Here is a 6000-nt window from a genome sequence, read left to right as displayed (position 1 = left end):
CTCTATAGCTATGGTCCCTCAAGTTTATCTTTGTTATGGTTTCCATATGTCTCAGGTATATATGGTCATAACCCTAATCTTGGACCATTTTCAACTGTCGCATGAATGGTCTTCCCAGAATGATGTCATAGTTGTTCTTCTTGCCAAAGTCAACAACAACAAAAGTGTGTTCATATTCAATGCCACAAGAAGTAACAAGTACTTTTTCTAGCAGTCCTAGGGGCTTTTCCTTGTGTCCGTCTGCAAGCTGTACGGTCATTCGTGTGGATATCAAGGCAGGTTTTCTCCATTTTTTCCAAACCTCTTTTGTTGCAATGGCCACACCATCTCCACTGTCAAGGATTGCCATGGTTTTTACATTATTGAATTCCATAGGAAGGGTGGTGTTTCCATCTTCTCCCTCGTAATACTCGCCTACCTTGTTTAATGGCATTGGACTAGTATTTAGTTGAGGCATTTCAAGCTCTTTGATGCCTTCCTCGATTTGAGTCATTGGGGTTTTTACACCAAATTTCTCTAGACATTTACCCACATTAGCCCACATGTTTGGTCTTATTCTGAGCAACTCGGCTAACATTATTGTACAGGTGACTGGGATAGATAGAATATCTACTAGCCCCTTTGAATCGATGGACTTGTTGGGAGATAGTCTCCGTGATGGGACTGCAACCACATCTGACTTGGTCTCGTACTCTCCCATGTAGGACGATAGTGTTCTTAGCGAATGGGGTTGACTCTCCATAGATTGTACAGATCCTTTGTCGCCCCAACACGATTGCACGTCTAGATTCATTTGAGGTCCAGTCTCAAATTCCTCTATTGGTGGTAGAAACACTCCTCGTTCATCACCAATCTTGTCTACTCGTCTTCTTGGGTCATCGGCTTCATTGGCCTCTCTGACTTGTTTCCACAATTCGTCAAAACCATCTATCTCTTTACAATCCTCATGTATAGCATGGTGAAATCCCTCGGAAGAGTTATCTGTGGTATTCAGTACTATCCTTGGTTCTAATGCTGGGTCTTTGAGGTTTGGTATGTGCTCATGACTAGAATCTGGCTCTGTTAGTTCCTTGTTTGGTGGGATTACTTGTGTAGGCATGACACAGATCACATCCTCAGGTTTTGCAACTGATGGTTCTAGTAAAGCTTGGGCTGTTTGAATCATTTTCTTGCACATTTCAAACCTTTGCTTTTCTAGTTCTGTATAGGGATATGTCATCCACCTGTGTTCTTGGGTTTGGTTGTTTTTGAGCCTCGCATCATAGGATTTCAAGAGGGCATCTAATGTCTCATTAACCTTCTCTGCCAACATAGATCCTCCTGAACTAGAACTTCTCGGTTTCTCATCCGTGGATGGTTCTTCTAGAGGTTTAACCATCTGTGTAAGAGAAGGTGCCTCCTTTTCCTCATGTTGTTTTATCTTGTCCTCAGCTTCGGTAAGCTTCTCAGCTAGGGATTTTTGCTCTCATTCCCTGCGTTCTTTCATCCTAGTCTTTCTAGCTTTCCAACTATTTTGTTTGCTCTTGGTTTTCTGACTAGGTGCGTCTGTCTTTGGTCCATCATTTGTCTTTGGACTCGTGTCACTTTTCGTGCTCTTTGTCTCTGGATTCTCATCGGCTTTCTTTTGAGCTTGTGCTCTCGTAACCACTTGAGCTAGTACGACATTTTCATTTTCTGAGCTACTAGGTAGCTAAACAATCCCTGATACATTTGTCGTGATTTTCCTGATTTGGTTTGGGTTTTTTGGGAAATTGGGGATCAAGTGAGTGATGCCACACTCAAGACAATAGGCATTTACTTCAGTGATCTCCGTATGAGGACATTGTTTGACCAAGTGGTTGTCACGACTTTTGTGACAATCTGTCTCTGGTTGAGGAGATTTTTTTAGCATTTCCTCTTGGCTATAAGAAAGCTTTGACCTAGATAAGCCGTCATTTGCAATGAATTGCAATGTCCTTTCGTCCATTTCATACCTTCTTTCTTTCGACTGAAACCCAAGAGGTGGAGGTTGTATCGGCCTCACCACTCCATGTGTTTCTCTCACATTTTGTTGCTCCGAAGGGTAGTACTCACTTTGGTTGCTATACCACATTGTAGTTGGTACTGGCATTGTAGTTGCTTCCATCATTGGCATGTATCTCATGTCTACCTGCATTCTAGCACCTGAGCGGAGGTTGTTGTCCTAAGACAAGCTGTGGCCTTAAAACTCCTACTGGTCTTGGCACATTCCCCGTAATGTATCTAGGTGGAGTAGGTGCTTCTGGAACAGGTTGTACATACCTCTCCCTAGCATTTTCCATGCTATAATAGCACTCTTCCCCCGTATGGTTCATCCATTTTCTCTCAATTTCACACCACTTCGGCTCTCCCGAATCAGACCTTACAAGAGGAATCAACCTCTTGACCAAGTCGTCGATAAGCTTTTCTTGATCAATAGGTGTCGTTGGGTTGGCAATGAACTCACTTATCTGTGAAACACTGTGCTGAGAGGATGTGTCATCTCCTTGACTCTTTAAGTCCTTTTCTTTGTATGACTCACAGTTATCCACTAGATAAAGAGCGTCTTTGATCAACTCGTTTAGCGTCATCCTCCTTATCCTATGCAGATCCTTTTGAAGGCCCGCATGTCTCATTCCCTGGATAAAGATCAGCATCAGTCGTGCTTGCGTAGGTAATTCCGCTCTCGGACTGATTCATTCTCTTTCTGTTTGAATCTATGGATTTGCGAGACCGTGTTGTGAGCAATGCCTTTTGGCGAGAATTTTTCAATAAACTCCTCACATAGCTCATCTAAGGTCTCAAAATCCCATTTTTCCACCGCGTCGAACCATGTAGCTGCATCATCTTCTAGAGTCAATCCAAATCCCGCAAACTGTGTCGCAAAATCTGAAACTTCCTCTGCTCTAATCACTCTTCTAAAAGCCGCTACGTGATCTCTCGGATCTTTATCTCCGGAGTATTTTCTGTTTACCCATTTTTGGACTTGGGATGGTCTAACTCTTCGATTGTCTACAAGTCTAACCAGAGACTCTCCCAATCCTTCTCTCGTTATCGCTCTTGAAGGGAATCCTGGTGGCTCTCTTCTTGGAATTCCTATAGGAATTCTCGTGTTTGGTCGAGGCATTTGTGGTCCTTCATTGACCAAATATCCACCTCTTTCTAGTACAGTCTGTGGATTTGTGCTTTCTACAACTCTGTATTCTCATCCATACTTGTCGACAACTATAGATCTCCATTGATAGTCGACTCCGTATGTGTAGACATATAAGAGCTTGTAATCCGTTATCTCTTCTAGGTATGGATCTGAGCACCTATAAAGATTGACCTCATTGTCGTCAATGTATCTATATAGTCCTTCATTCTCATGACCAATCATCCAAACTCTCTCAACAAGATGGATCTTTATGAATTGCAAGTTTGGAATCTCCAAGCTTGTGTAAGCTGCATTTGAATCTAGGGTAGATATGATTTCTGGGCTTAAGAGCTTTTGCTTGATTCAAGTAGACTTAGTCCACTGTGTTCAAGTGCTTTGGTTAGGGAAAAGTCGAAACTATGTCCAAAACCGCAACCGTTTCGTCATAATTCTTGCAAATTGTCACTTTCAAACACCCCTAACTTGCGGATGAATTTTGAGGCCTCAAACGACGTTTTTTTCAAAATTGACCTAAACGGTTGCCGATGGCATCATTTAGTTCATGTTTTGCTCTAAGATCTGTAGAGCCGCTCTCAGGCTACGTTTTGATATAAAAAATTTTCCGATCTGATACTGTTTGTGAAAGTTATGGCCAAAACAGTGAAATGCAGTTTAGGATGGTCAAAATGAGTCCAAATTCAATTTTGAAAGAAGATTTGGGATCTCTATGACACTGTGAACACTTCTGTATGGTCAAAATTACAATTGGACCCTAAAACTGGCCTAGAGACATCCTACGCGTAGGATGTCTATATGCTCAGAATTTAACAAAATTTGGTCTAGAGACTCCCCTTAAGTCCAGCAACACAATGGTATGCTCAGATTTTAATTTGGACCTAGAGACATCCTACGCGTAGGATGTCTTTTTGCTCAGAATGACTTGAAATTTTCACCCCAGCTTCTCCTTGATGTGCTGATCACAGTGGTGTGCTCATAAGTTGGTTTGGAGTCCTAAATCAAGTTGGAGACATCCTACGCGTAGGATGTCTTTTTGCTCTGTTTCAGCTCAAACTTGCACTGTAGCTTCCCCTTGATGTGCTAAACTCACAGTTATTTTTACTTTTTGATTCTGACACCTATAGGTTGGTCAAATGCTCAAGAATCTGTTCCAAAAGCCTAATGTCTGTTCTGATGAATTCCCAAGTCAAATCAACTCTAAATTGGACCAAATTTGCCTAGGAGGCTTATCTATGGCTATATGACAGCATGGTATGGTCATAGTAGAATTTTGGTTTCAGAATTATGCATTAGACTAGGATGTTTTTTTGCTCAGAATGAACCCAAATTTTAACCACGGACTCTCCTTAAGGTGCTGATCACTGTGGTATGCTCAAAATTTTGTTTAGAGTCCAAAATCACATAGAAAACATCCTACGCGTAGGATATCTTTTTGGCCTGTTTGACCCCAGACTTGTCCCACAACTTCCTCTTGATGTCAGCAACCCAATGCTATGCTTAGATTTGAGTTTGGATGTCAAAAGACCCCAAAACTAGCTATCCTTGCCTTTTTCAGTCAAAAATGCTAAAGTCTGATCAATCTTCCTTTCACTGACCCAAATGAGATGAAATTGATCACATGCACTCAATACAACATTTAGAACATGCCTATGGAGTCATCCTATGGTTTGGTCTCAAAATTATGCTTTGGACACAATTTGGGTAGGATGCCTGGCACTTCTCGTCTTTTGGCTTTGATCTGTCAAAATTTGGTCAAATTTCCACTTTCCAAGTGAAAATAGGATAAAACCTACCTTCTAAACACACTGGTCAACTCAGAATTTCAAAATTTCCACCAAATCACCATGTAGACATCCTACCCTTAGGATGTCTACTGCTGATTTTTTGAGACTGAAGTGTCCCTGATGCTTTCTTATGCTCTCAGAAAGTGCAAGTATGCTTCACAATTGCAAAAACATGCAAAAATCACTCAATTAAGCCTTTGCTGAAATTTTACATTTTCTGACTCCGCCTTTTGGCTTTTGGTCAACAAAAATAGGGAAAAACACCCAAGTCAATATGTTACTAGGGTAAAACCTACCCGCTGAACCCACTGGTGCAGTCAAAATTTTCAAATTTGGTCTCCAGAACCCCCTTGAGACATCCTACGCGTAGGATGTCTATGTTTATAGAATTGCAGGTTTTCTTCACAGAACCCTAGCAAATGCTCTTTTATATGCACAACATCAGTCGGCCATACAAAAATATCCACAAAAGCTTGTTTAATGCATTTTTACCCTCAAAAGCACACTTTTCCGTGATTTCAAATGCAATCAAGCACTTTAGCAAATAATTCAGTGCTGAATAGCTCTAGATCAGAATCGGATCACTTACCTAAAGCTACTCCTACAAATCATATGGGGTTTTGCATCTATGAGTAGAAAAACGCTTCACTGCCACACACGGACGAGTAAATGCTTTTATCACCTCACAAATCACTCGACCACAACAACTACTCTAATCCACAGATCCTAAATAAACATATCTAGTCGCAGACCCTCGGCAAGACACACGCTTCCTGGCTATCCACTTGATCGCGGAATATCCTCTTCCGGATCCACTTAAGAAAAACGCTTTCTTTAGCTGAAACTAAATCAAGCAACCATCACACGAGTGTTAGTAGGAAACCTACTTAGGTCCTTGTGTCCCCGGCAACGGCGCCAATGTTGGACGAGAGAGACTCACACACCCATGAAGTGCATGCAAACACTACCTAGATCAACATAATGTCAATCGAGAACACAGATGACATGATAGGCACATGGAGGAAATCTCTTAAGCTTGTCAGGCTGAGACCATCCTATACATAC

The sequence above is a fragment of the Adiantum capillus-veneris genome, chromosome 14 (genome assembly GCF_014529385.1).
Source record: "Adiantum capillus-veneris isolate H3 chromosome 14, ASM1452938v2, whole genome shotgun sequence".
In the NCBI taxonomy this organism is placed as follows: domain Eukaryota; kingdom Viridiplantae; phylum Streptophyta; class Polypodiopsida; order Polypodiales; family Pteridaceae; genus Adiantum; species Adiantum capillus-veneris.
The sequence above is the reverse complement of the archived record's forward strand: the minus strand, read 5'-3'. Positions refer to the sequence as shown.